Source organism: Agelaius tricolor, unplaced genomic scaffold (assembly GCF_023055355.1).
Source record: "Agelaius tricolor isolate 1412-34295 unplaced genomic scaffold, bAgeTri1.0.p SCAF_12, whole genome shotgun sequence".
Taxonomy (NCBI): Eukaryota; Metazoa; Chordata; class Aves; order Passeriformes; family Icteridae; genus Agelaius; species Agelaius tricolor.
In genome coordinates this window covers 20245153-20259379 of record NW_027269272.1, presented here as the reverse complement: position 1 = coordinate 20259379, position 14227 = coordinate 20245153, and the positions used below count along the sequence as shown (strand labels likewise).

Below are 14227 nucleotides of genomic sequence, written 5' to 3'. Positions count from 1 at the left end.
TTTTATCACACAGGGGGATGCTTGGGGGGTTATTTTAATTACACAGAACAGCAGTGGGCCCAGCAGCATCAGATTAACAAATACAACTAGGCAGCAACAGGCACACGGAAGTACATTGCAGTTCCAAACTTTCACCATTTACAGAACATTAACACAAATGAAATCTGACTAACCTGATCTCTGAATGTGCTTTTAAAACCTGAGCATTTCTTTCGTTTCACCTTGACAAAACTCCGTTCCACAAGCAGATAGTTACGGGGTTACAGGCCCAGGCCACAGCTGGGTAAGTGGGAGGCACATTAAGCACATAATGAAATTTCACATATTCTAACACCATCAATGGAGCTTTCTGGAGCTCTGCAGCAGCGTCCAACACACACACAACAGCCAGACCTCAGCCTACGTAAGGGACGTTCTCCTAGCGGAGTCTGACACTGCATTTCACATACCCTCCGAGCCTCGTGTGTGAAGTCACCCCTAGCGTCCAAGAGCGAGTCAAAACACATCCACAGTGTTTTCCCTGGCTACCCCTGAAAGTTTCCATCCCTTTATCTTTCATTTAATTTTTAAAAAAATTCTCCCCACCATTTCTGTCGATACGCACGGGATCCCCAGAAGTCCCCAGCACATGCAAGCAGTGAGCATCTCTCTAACGTGAGACCTCAGCTGTGTTCCAGGCACTGGGACAACAGCAGACTAATGGGAAAATTGAATTTGGTGCTTTCACAACCAGCCCACAGAACCACACAAAGAGAGGGCTCGTTTTTTACGACAAAAGCAATGCCCTTCTTACCATAAAATAATACACCTAGGAGGGCTGTGGTGCCCAGGCACCTCAACGGGATGACCCAGTGGTATAGAGGGCTCTTTGTTTTATTTTAATAGAAGAGACTCTTAAAACTTAATTGCTAATGCATTTAATGCGTATTATATGTACTGTAAAAAAGAATCTTACAAAAGGCCTTGATGAACTAGGATAAGTAAAAAATAACCTTGCACTTGTAGACAGCAGAAGAACCAACTAACATGGATTTTGCCAACAGCAAGATAACATTGATATTTCTAATGTAATCAAAGGCCATTCACAATCTGCCCTGGAAGACATTCACAGAAATACAAAGCATTTTTCTTACAACTCAAACAACTGTGACAAATATTTACTATAAAGGCAAAAGCTGTTAAAAAAAAAAAGAAAAATAAGTTGGTTTCTATTAATCAGCTACATTTAGACATCCGTTCCTGCTATCAGATCAAGCTCATCAAAACTGCTTTGTAGGTTGTTTCATTTTATTTGTGTTCAAGTTTTGTCACAACTCAACATATTGAAGTTTCATATTGCTGACTTTTTTCATGCCCACAATGGTAGATACTTACAGTCTAAACAACATACCAGATTGTGAAATTTAGTTGTGCCTTCAAAATAAAGTGGAAAATCAGGTACCATGTCAGCATCAAGAAAACATTCATCTTGTTCAGCAAGTACAGACCCCACTTCTATAAACCCCATATTTGTTGCACTAGCAATGGGAAACAGCTAGTTCACTGCTACACAAGATATGTTCCTAGCACAATTTATTTGATGTCAGAATTAATAGATGGTTTGACTACACCATCCCTCATTTTCCTCCATCTACAAAGTGCTAACTTTGCTTTGTAAGTACATTAAGAGGTATAAAATCTGATACATTACAGGATCACAAACATCATCATGGCAAAAAACTTGTATTTTTACAAAGCACTGCCCCATTAAAATTTATCTCCAAGAGTCTGTATTTAGAGAAGTGTGTTTGTGTTGATACACAATCAGAAATTTCTGCACTAGAGAAGAATGTGAACATCCATACAAAAATTAGTGGTGATTCATTGTTTAGCAGTTGTCTTCCCTTTACAGCACACCGCAGACTGAAGGACACGTTGCCAAACTGAGAGCACCAATACTTCCTTTAACCTAATATAGGACAAATAAATACACTTCAACAGCTTCTAAATCTTGCACGTCCTACTTTTTTGACCCAGATCTCTTGTTATTTCCCCCATAGGTCTATGCAATATCAAAACTATTTTTTCCCCACAAATTTAGACATAACCTAAAAGAGGAAAAGTTCTCATGCTTACTGTGAGCTAGAGAGACCAGGAAGCAGGGGGGGAGGGTGAGACTCACTCATCTCTCTTAAGATCAATCGGTATTTTAAGGTAAGCTCCTTTCTCAACTGCTGAAATTAATGGCAAAAACACTCATTTGTCCAAGAGGACTGTAAGTTAGACCAATATCAATAATAAATGAAAAATAATGACATCTTTTTAATACTATTTTTACAAAGCAAAATAGTATTTTCAGGAGTCATGCTGACACTCGAGCATGAATCAGTCTGTCCAAAAACCACTAAAGAGCTATGAAACTTGTTATTCCACTCCTTGGACAGCTTGGGCAACTTATTCCAGGAAATCGAACTGTCTCCTCTCTGCCTGGTACTTTTAGGGAACCATCAGGGGACTCAAATCTGCCTCACATGTGCTCACCATCCATAATTCCCCACTCAGTTCACTGGCAATAGGTCACCCATGTGAAGAGCCTGAACTTTTAACATTGTTAATGTCAAATGGATGCAACTTTGAGGATGGGTTCTATTTAGGACTCTAGGCCTTGACAGTTTCTGCGGTTTTGGCACCAGACACAGTATTTAGCACTGTATTTTCATAAACAGTAAAATATTTGACCCTTAACTCATAACCTTGGAAAAATGCTCCAGGAATAGGCAGCACAGAGATCTTTTCTGCAGCTCTCTGCTTGCCACCAACAGGCACCAAGCTGTGCACAGAGCAAAGTTTCCACTTTCACAGTCCCAATTCATAAAAATCTACCATCAGCCTGAGGTCAGTGGGGCGAGAGGGAGCTCTGCATGCAGCCAGAGAAGCAACTGCATCATTCCCCAAACCCACAACAGGTTAAAAGGAGCACCAGCATTACTGCAGGGACAGCTGCTCGCCTGCCCTGCCAGGCTGGCAAAACTATTGCCCCACTGAAGGGGAAGGGAAGGTCTGCTACTCACACCCCAGCAGCTCAAAGTTCCAGCCACGCATCTCCAGCAGCCTGAAATGACACCCAGCGTGTCTGCATATGGCACAGGGTTGTGGAGAGTGTCTGTAACACACTGACACTGAGCAGAGATTGAACAGAGCCTCCGATCATAAAACAAAAAATCCCACACAACTGTTTTCTCTGGATGATTCTGATTTTTTACTGCTAGACATTACTAGTAAGCAAGATTGCTCCTCTGCAACATGGAGACTTCAGAATTACAACAATAAACACAAGTCAGAGCACACAACATAGCCTTTTACTAATACTGCTCCCAGGAACAGAAACTACACCCTCACGGGAGTTTGCAAAAGCCTGCAAACCACACACAAGAGCTGATTTTTAGAAATGCTAAGCACACACAGAGACTGCCAACTTCACATGCAACTGCGGGGACTCAGCATCTTTGAAAATAAGACTATTAATATCTTACTTTAGAGATGCAGATGCCAGCTTATACTCTTCTTAAGTAGAGTCAAGCTTGCACCAAGCACAACTACAGCACAAATGCAGGGACCAGATCCCCACTGCCACCACACCTCCAGCTCCTGGAGGCAAGCAGGATACAGAGAGCACCAGGAAGGGCCATGGGCAGGCACTGAACCACACAGCCAGGCTGACACCCAATCTGCCTGCATTACTCATCCTCAAAAAATGGTGTGTTAGGCCAATAGCATACCTAGGGATGCTGCTTCTGGCATTCTAGCTAACCTATATTCCAAAGGACCTCAGTATCTCCACTTAGCACTGAGTTTGGCGACACATAATTATATCCAAATTAAATTGAGACTCTTTGAAAGACGTTGCATATATTGGCCAAGACAATTCCATAAGGCTCCCCCTCATCACTTTGGACCTTCTTTCAGTAAGTTCTTCAGAAAGCTACACCAATTCACCAGACTTTCTGATTACTATTTCTACAGCTGAGGAAATGGACTCAAAAGTCTTCCCTGCAATCAGCCCATCCAAGAAGCAAGTGAGCAGGTGTGAGCTGCAACACCAGCAATTTCACTCCTTGGCTAGCCGAGACAGCAAAATCCTACACACCCAACCAATGAGTGAATATTCCCCTACAATTACACAACCTCCAGCTTGGAATGACCATTTACTTCTTATCAAGGCAGAATTATTTTTAATGCTCCTTATCAATATAAAAAGTTAAGTCTAAAGGATGTCACAGAAATGTAATGGTAAGGTACTAAAGACAAAGGTTTCAGAGTGTAAGCTGAGTTACGACTCTGTGGATCCTTCCAAACCAAGGAAACATTTAACCTGAGCTCAAAGAAGGCCACTAAAACTCTAGGGCATTTTGTATAAACAAGCTCAGCCTTGTTTTCATTACAAGTGGGAAGGAAAGGGCCTTCTCATCTTGGAGTAGATACCACACGGCACAACCCTAAGAAGTTTGCCAGTTTTCATACAAATTGGCAATTTCCAGACCAGACTTCCAAACCTTTTCACTCAAGCTACCAACTCTCTCAGAGTGACAGCTATGCTGCCTCATTTTCACTGCTTCTTACCTCCAGTTAGCTAATTCAATTTTGCAAAATTAAAGGAAAGCCAATATATTCCCCTACAATTTCATAGCAAAAGATATTCCTTATTCCTCATTTCATTGTCACACTTTATCTCAGAAGAAGCCAATTATAAAATGAATAAAGCCGTCTCAATCTACTCTGGTCAGGATCACTTGAACTTTTTCTAGTGAAGTCACTTGTCATTTAAGTGACTTTACAGAAATTAAGACCATCTAACTTCATACTTCAGCACCTAAAAAACTGGGCATATTTGGGACAGGGGTAGCTAAATCAATAGCAGAAACATAGAAATGGTTTCTTCATCACCTGTTAATTTGAAGCTACTACATTAATGCAGCAATGCAACTCAAAAAGAGAGAAGAGCTGTCAATCATAACTCCTAATGGGAAGCTCCTGACACTCCTTCACCTAACACAAACACTTAAATTTGTATTTAAAAATGAGCATGCAATGAGTATATTCTCAGAGCAGTTACTTTTTGCAGGAGCCAAACAGGCATAATTACAGAGTGTGCACACACACTTTCACTTCTCTCCCAACCTGCAGCTACTTGCATGAGCTGATGTTTAGGGCACTAAACACAGTCATTATTACACCCTGAACTCGGGGTGCAGGCATGTGCAAACACACACCCAGCGAGGATGGTCAGCACACGGACCAGTATCACACCACTCAAAATGAATAACGTGAGTTAGATTATCAATGAGTCACACTAGGCTACGATACATCTCAGAATCACAATATTGCAGTATTGACACAGCACCGACCTGCAGCACACCCTGTCCTTGCTCTCCTCTCCAAAGCACAGACCAGACCACTTTACCACCACCACCACCTTATCCCAGCTGGGGAGGGGAAGACTGGCAGGAGACTTGTGTCTGTCTCTCCTCCGCCTGCCAGCAGTGTCCTCGCCAGCAAGGTGTCAGAATTCACACAGGCACCACAATCCTCAGCAGCTGTGGGACCAGGGGGCAGAACGGACAGGCAAAGCAAGCAAAAACTGGAGGGGGGACTGTCACTTGGGACTCCCAACGAGCAGAGGAATCAGTGATGAAAAGGTGTCACACCCGCCACTACCTCGGCCTTCCCAAGACATTTTACAGTGCTCTTGTACCAAAACAGTACCAGGGTAATGCAAGATTCACATCCTACTGCCCACCACTAATACAAAACACACCCAACTTCTGGGAGCAACTTCACAGACAGCTGCAGAGCTCAATCAGCTGAACGAAGCCACTGATGTTCACAAAGCTGTGTGTTTTACAGGACTTCCTGACTCCTGCATGATTACATCCTTGTAGGATGTGGGTCTTTACTGCCACTACAGAACTTCCAACAGCAAACACGTTCTGACTCAAATGTGAAGTCCACGTTCTATTAAATTCCAGACCAAAATGAAGTTAGGTAAAATAACTCAGTTTGCTTTACATTATTCAGATCTGTTCTTCCTAACTTAAAACTATTATCTGAAAACAACATTATCAGCAATTTTGGCCATTTCCCCTAATACATCCAGAGCCTCTTTTATGCTTAGGGCTGTAGCACTTTTTAGCATCAAACTCTTTCATGATGGGAAAATGACTATGAAGTATTGCTGTTGGGTACTTAGCGCTTATACCCTGCCTCACAACTTCAAAGCATTATACAAACATCAATAATTACCATATATAGAGTAAAACTGAAAGAAGTATTCATATTAAAAAAGAAACTCACAAGAAAAAAAAATCTTAACTACCTGTTTAAAGGGGGGAAAAAGCAACAGAATCTTTTGTAATTATCGTATTCTTTATGCTACAAACACGCGTTATGGCTGTGCACGTTCAAACAAACAAAAACTATACACTCTTATAAACTCTTAAAAATAAATTAGAAAGCCCAAAAGCCAAACCCCAAATCCTTTCATAGATTTAAATTACATTTCCTTCTCCTTTCCTGAAGGAATGAGAGCTAAGTGTTCTCCAGGTGTTCCCAATAACAGTTTGGGAGGCAGGCCACCACGCTCCCACGACAGAGTACCAGAAAACACGGTTCTCATGGAGAAAAATCCAACTTCCCCCAAGAAAACTTAAGATAGCGACAGTGTACCACCTCAGGTGACCTTAGGTAAATAATACAAATGTTGCCATTCCATTAGACCTTAAACAAAAACAAGGGGAAAAAAAACACTAGAGAAAACCACAGAAAGTTTGTTTCGATCAATTTCACAGGGCACCACCTGTGCCCTAAGCACCATCAGCAGCCCCTTTTTTTCAATGGAGAAGGGCAAAAACCTCTTCACAGCTCATCCACAAACACATACCCACTCACTTAAATTTAAGGACACACACAGGAGCTTGCAGTCCAGTCCTCATTTGGAATATATTCTGAAAAACCCACTAACACACGTGTCCAAAGGAAGGCCCCAAACCCAACGTGAGCCTCACATGGACAAGCCTTTGGGTTACTCAGAGCAAGAAAAGGGCACCAAACTGCCCCAAAGCCCAGGTACAGCCCAACCCCAAACACCAGCCTGGCATATGGTGCCCTTGCTGCTCAAGGAGCACAACTCACAGCACCCAAAGGGCAGAGACCATCAACAGCAAAGAACCTTTTTAAAGCACACAACGTGCTCAGACATTTATTTTAGCACGGAAGGACAGCAAAGCGAGTCAGACAAGCCCACAAAAGTCTTTTTTTTTATGCAATAAAGACCTGTTTCTCCTGATCATGCCTCCCATGCCTTAACAATAAGGAAGGAATATGTTTTGTGATCCCCTCCCCCATAAATCAGTTAGGAATTTGATTTACACAGACAGGAAAACGAGGAAGTCGAGCACACTGGAGAGTAGTAAAAACTTCACCAGCAAACTTCACTTTCCTACACAGCGACCTACAAACCAAACTTTCCTCCAGACTCACGTGTCATCTGCAGCAACCAGCCCCTGCCATAAAGCACAGACAAAGTTTTGCTGTTCTGGGGATAAAGACAAGCAAGGGAGAGACTTTTATTCTGTCAAGCTGCCTTAAAAGGAAATTCGGTGATGAAAGATTAAATTCACCTGGAACAACACGATAAATTTTAACCCTTTCGAGGGAACAACAATAACAAGCCACACATTTCAGGACTTAAATCCTCCACCAAGAAAACAGTATACACTGCATCAACCGTGCAGAGCCCCTCTAATTGATGCAACACACAATTCACACCAGGGTTTCGGACTGGGATAAACCCTGGGAAGGAGAGACGCTGGGAAATGGGGAAATAAAAGCTTATTTTATGCCTCGAAGCGGGCCCGCTGCCTGGCACCGCGGGGCACTGCATGTTGCACCCCGAACTTCGCCGCCGAACTGATCAATAACTTGGCACGGGGGGGAGCGCGGGGAATGGCCCGGGGTGGGGGTGCACCCCCTCGCCAGGAACGGGGAGCCGGGATGGGGGAGAGCTCCGCCAGTGGGGGAGGGGAAGGGCCTCCCCTCCCCCACCCCGACCCGGCCCTGCCCCCCTTCCCCTCCCCCCCCCAAGTAAATATGCGGGAAGGGGGGGAGGGGAAGCCGCTCTTCCACACAAATCGGGCTAAAAATAGGCCTCTCGCCATGGCTCCAGTGTGCCATTCGCTGCCGAGGCCGGTGTCCCCCCCATCCCCACCGTTCCATTAAACCTTTTTTTTTTCTTTAATTAAAAAAAAAAAAAAAAATGAAGGCGGATGGGGGAGGGGAAGCCAGCGGCGCGGGGTGGGGGAGGGGAAGGGATAAATATGTGTGTGTATATATATATATATATATATATATATATATATGTGTCTGTATATATATGTATATATACACGTATTAGTAAAAACGGGGGGGTCACAGAGGCGTTGTGGTCCCATCCCCCTCCCGCCCGCACCGACACAAACAGGGCGGCCGCCCCCCACCCCCATCCCCGGCCCCTGCCCGCCCCCGGGGCTCCGAGCCCCCCGGTTCTTACCTTGCGAGCGGCTGCTCCCCCCTTTCCCAGGGAATGGAGGCACGAGGAATTCACCCTGGATTGTCTCTCCTCCTCCCGTGTGTTTTATACCGCCGCGTGTATATACGCGCACATCCCTGCCTGTGTGAGTGTGTGTGTGTACACGCGTATAGTTATCGATTATATATATATGCATATACACACATATATATATATATATGTATTTTTAAGGTGTCCACACCGAGAGGAGGAGGAGAAAAAAAAAACACCAGGGGGAAAAAAAAAAACCAACAAAACCACCACACACACACAGGAGGAGGAAGGAAAAAAAATACCCAGCGCGTAGCGCTGTGATATTCAATTATATCCGAGCCAGGGGCCGGGGGAGGGGAGGGTGGGGAGGGCGGGTGGGGGGGGGGACGGGACTGGAGATTAAGTCCCGAGGAAGGAGGGGAAAAAAAAAAAAAAAGTAATATGTGTGTGTGTGATTGAGATTGAGGAGGGATCGGGGCGGAATGTGGGAGCTGTTACTGGGGGAAGGAGCCAAGCGGCGCGGAGCAGCCGGCGGCCCGCAGACACTCCGGGTGCCCGGCCGCGCCGAAATGGGCGCCGGCGGAGGGAAGGGAAGGGAAGGAAGGGAGGGAAGGAAGGAGGAAGGGAAGCAGCGGAGCCGGGAGGCGAGGCCAGGCGAGGAGGAGCGGCCCGGCCCGGCCACACAAGCCCAGCGCGGGGGTCGGGAGGGGGACCCGCTCCCTGACGCCTTCCCCGCCGCGCCCGGCAGTGCGGGAGGGGAGGGGAGGCGGCCGCGGGCGAAGGGAGGGAAGCGAAGGGGAGGCCGCCCGGGCACGGCAGGCCCCAGGCCGCGGAGCTTTTCTAGGAAAGACATTAAACTGCGCTGCCAACAGAGCTTATGTAAATGCAGGATGTAACATGGTGGTTTTGCCTCTCTCCTCGCAGCCCGTCGCGGTTGGCGATGGCACCTGGCACCGGGATCCAGCCCCGTGTGGGCACCCCGCTGCCGCCTCTGCCCTCTCGTTCCATTTAATGAAAATAATCCTCCCCAGCGCTAATGCAATGTCCTACCTGGGTGCTGCTCGTTTTTACAAGTGAAATGCTGTTTGTCATCTATAGGGCCGCATTGTTTGTTTTTGAAAGCGAGCTTTGTTAATCAAAACCACATTCGTCACCAGGCAGCCCTTTCCATCTTAAAATGGTTTTGCAAGAGCATTTCACACTCTTGGGCGATGGTCCAGCACTCTCATGTCCGGACATTGGCACCCGTGCAGAGTCCCAATGACCACAAACCCTGCACGGATGCGATGGCAACATCCGAGGTTATCCCAGCTCATTCCAAGGCTCTCCACACACCCCAGCCCAGCTCTGGTGCTGCTCAAACAGGGCGTCCATATCACCACACTCAATTTCAGAACTTGATTTCACTGCAGCTGGCAGTGGAAAAAGAGATGATCATGAATATAATGCCTTTTTTTCTTTTTTTATTTTTCTTTTTTTGTGGATAGAGTATTGCCAGAGAACTATGCTAGTCCTAAGGCAGCATTTCTGGATTTTACCTTCAGTCTAACACCTGGGATATACCATTGGCAGATTTTGCCTACCACAGGCTGATGGGGTTCATCGGCTCCACAAAGCCTTGGGTAGATCTCTGGGTGTAGGATCCTCTCATAGTACTCATTTTCTTCAGGGTCAAACCCATGCATTTTTCTTCCTTTATGAAGAAAAATATTTAAATACAGGCCAAAGTTACGTAAAGAAACCTAAATCTCGCTAGAAAAGCTAGGAAGCATATTTGTAGCTGTAAATCATTGGTGTCCAGCATTTATCTGTGTAATGATTTTGGTGGCCCAAGAGGACACCTTTCTTTTCTCAGTAATGGTGTGTAGGCTGTGTGCTTTAGGTATGTAAGAGGGAATAGTTTTGAACACTATATCCAGTTCAGCTCCAAAATTTGCTGAAAGTCAAGAAATTTAAGAGGGGAAGAAAAAGTGGCAAGGCACTCATTAACACGTTCACGCATTATAATCTTAGATCTGTCCGTGCTTCTAATGGAGTTTGACCTCTTGATACTCTGATTTATTTCCCAGGTGAAAGAAGATAAGCAGTAACAGTGTGTGGAGGAAGGGGAATATAGCCTAAGGCAAGAGGAAGGGAACTCTTTTGGGGGACTGGGGGACAGCAGGGGCCTAAGGAAGGACACGTGAGAAGTCCATGAAATGGGAATGAGAGGTGTGACATTCAGAAAGCTTGTGTGAGGAACGGGGGAGGGAGAATCCCTGAAGTGTGCGTTGTTTGGCCCTCAGGAACTACAAACACTGTCTTCCCATCCATCTGCCGAGCAGCGACAAGGCGCTGAGCTGAAGTCATCTGGCTGAAGGTTTCCGTGCTCTGCTGTTCTCCAAATGTTCAGTCGCGGCTCTTGGGTACCAGGCTCTCTTTCTTAACACAATGATGTGCTCAACTGGGCGATTTCCCGAGAAGCTCTGCTCTGCAGGATCTGCAAAGTGAATTCTGGCGGATTTGTGCTTTAATAGTTGTCCCCCATCTGTTTTGTTCTGGTTTCCCTTTTTTCACGAAGGCGAACACCCCTCAGGACTGCACAAAGGCCTCTCACTCTCTGTGATGGGCTTTAGCCTTTGCAGTTCTCTGGCCCAAATATGCAGCTGGATTCAGAGCTACAGGGGACACTTCCAGAGTGCATGGGAAGGAGGTTCTCGCCTTCAGAGGTTTCCAAGAACGGATGTTGGGTAACACGGGGCAGTTGAACAGGTTGTGGTTTACAGCAGATTGTTCAGTGAGTGAGCTGAGCTCAGGGAGTTGGCTTTGCCTTCTGGGAGAGCCACTTCTAAACAATAACTCTTGTTACACTTCCCTTCCCAAAGTAGCAAGAAAGATTGCACAAAACCCTAACTTTCAGATGTAAAACTGGAGCAGAACTGAGGTCTTGGTTCATCTCTGTGTTTGAATACAAGCACGCTTCTGAAGTTCTTCAGTGACAGCTGCTCATGGCCAGTGGGTCCATAATCCCAATGACTGGAAAGTCTTCTCACGCCCATATTTTTAAGACGTATCCTTAAAATAGTTGAAATGACTTGTAACAGGGAGTGCTCGGCCTACCAAGCACATATAAGCAAATATTTGCAATAACTGGCCCAGTGTTTGCACAGCACCAAGCACACTGCCTGGACTCCATAAATAATAATACTTGGCACTTGTAGAGTGGTTTCCATTTTCAAAGCACTTTAGTCATAACCCTTGACACCTATACGGCCTTTTACATCTTTACAAGAATTAATTAATCCTCACAATGCCCTGTGAGGTAGGTATGCACTGCAATAATAACAATAACAATAATTAATAATTCATGCATTCTACTCAAAAATCACTTCAGGGATTAAAATGCATCTGTAATACTTGGGGTTTATTAACATTTTCCAGCAAATAATAAAACCCATGCTATTGTGTTAAATCTATATAATATCTATCCATAAATCTTGTGCAGATTGGAGCGAGACTGAAGGCACAGCAAGGCACCAGCACATCAGCAGGAAGCAGATGGCTGACTCCAGAAAAGTTCAAGCCCAGTCCACACACAACCCAGGTGCCAGAGCGGAGCTCACCACGCACAGCAGCACGTAAATAAATAGCAGCGAAGCAGGAAGGCTCTTTGTTCATTTTTAGCTCTTGCTGATGCAGGGGCTCCCCCAGCCCGGGTATGTGTGACCCCATCGTGCACAAACACAGCACCAGGAGGGTGCGGGCGCTGCTGGGCGAGGAAGGGCAGTGACTCAGCACGGAGGGCAGGGAGGGGCCTGGACAGCACCAGGCAAGCACTTCCCCTCCGCACTTTCCCTCGTAAAAATTATCATAGTGCCTTTGATATGCAGGCAAGCCCCAGTTAAACCTGATATTTAAACCAGCGGGACTTAAACCCTGTTGATTTAAGCAGAAGAACCGTCAGGCTCCCACGGGGGAGCTCCAGGCTTGGCAGGGCAGGGGAGGGACCGGGCTCCCCACACGGAGGGATCCCCCACAAAGATGCTTTTGTCACTTTGCATCCCAAAGTGGATTACTGTGAACCACAAGGGCACTTTAATCCTAATGAGCAGGTACACCCACATCCTAGCAATTCCACCAAGAGTTCCTCTGGATCAGAAGCACTGAACAGTTCGGCCTAGAGGCCTTCATACTCCTGAGACCTTTTTTTCCCCTTAATTTGAGGGAGATATCAACATTAAGAAAAAAAGACCACCTCTAAATTATTTGTATTGTGCATGCTGACAAAGGAAATGGAGGTTCACTGGTTTGAAGGCAGTGGTTTTATTCCTTTTGAGGCTGCTGACAATGACTCTTTGCAGGAGAGGACATGCTGGAAAAGGGCTTCTTTCTGAGAAGGGAGCATCTTCTGCCCCACCTTAGCATAAATTTATTGGTGATTCATCATTTATTGATCATATATGGTAAAAAACGTCCAACACTTGTGATCAACATAGCAGTACCACTAGTTTCATCAGTTGCTTTAAGGCATACTCACACGGATAACCCTGTAGATCTCCATGAGCCAGGGAGGAGTCAATCCAAAAACAATCATCTCATTGATACACTTTCCAGATCGATTTGGGAGGCTTCTGCTTTCCAGAATAAACAGCAGGAGCAGAGGAGCAGCATGACCAGGTGAACAGTCCCTCATTCGCAGGCAGTTGATGAACTGTGTGATCCAAAGCCATGAAGTGGCTCTTTCAGAAGTTTTAGGACAGGAGTTGTGCTGCTCAGAGCATGTTCAGCTCTCACTTGGTGTTCAGGCATGTGAACTGTTCAGCACCTCCCTGGTGCTCAGAGCTTCTGCTGGACATGGCTGCTGGCCTCAGCCCTTCTGCACAGGGGCAATTTCACATTGCTATTTTCAAAATCTACCACAGGACCCCAAAAAGGTCAGGACTGCTGCAGGATGGGGATGCCTACCAAACAGCCTGGCCTTACTGTTTTATTGCTGCCAACCTCCCACCCAGAGGCCCATCATTCCCTAAAGGCTGTAAGAGAAACGCAGATGTGTGTGTGAACGTGTCACACCAAGGAGAGCTTCCAGATCAGTGCCAGAGGAACGGATTTTTAAAGGAAAATAAGGAGATGCCCACTGCCTGAGCTCCTTCAAGCACCCTGCACCAGATTCCTGCACCTTGGCTTCTATTGAGCCACATGGTCCCTTTTTATTTTTGGGGAGGAAAACCAGTGGGTTTGTTGCTGCAGTCCCAGGGCCTCCCTGCCCATGGAGAGGCTGTTGTTTGGGGCAGAGAATGTCCCTGCCCACCTGAGCTCCCTCTGTGGTTCCTGGCACAAGAGAGAGGACAAAATAAAAGCTGAATGTCATCCCTCACTATCCACAATCCAGCCCCAGGAGGATTGGTGGAGGTTTCACACAAGAAGAGGAGAAAAATGAGTGAACAGCGTGGAAAGGTGCTGATACAGACCTCACTCTGGGAAGTGACACACACTGACCTCAGCGGGTTCAGTTATTGCAGGTGCAGCACTGTAGCTTCAGTGTGAACTGGGGTTCTTACAGGCATGGCAACAAATTTGTGTTTTGGCTTTAATAATTTGCTAAGAATTGGGTTTTTTTGTTCTGTCGGATTTTTTTTTTTTTTTGTTTTGGGGTTTTTTGCGTATGTAAAT

General features: G+C 45.8%; 1 protein-coding gene across 2 annotated transcripts in view; it reads right to left on the bottom strand.

Annotated features, from left to right (window-relative positions):
- TBL1XR1 (TBL1X/Y related 1) overlaps nt 1–9257 on the bottom strand; it is a 109682-nt gene extending 100425 nt beyond the window's left edge. Inside the window, exon 1 of one of the 2 annotated variants that reach the window (XM_071438043.1) lies at nt 8564–9257. The gene's annotated coding sequence lies outside the window, so the exon portion shown is untranslated. The remainder of the gene's footprint in view (nt 1–8563) is intronic. The other variant, XM_071438044.1, reaches the window with a different exon arrangement.
- Nucleotides 9258–14227: the final 4970 nt, after the last annotated feature.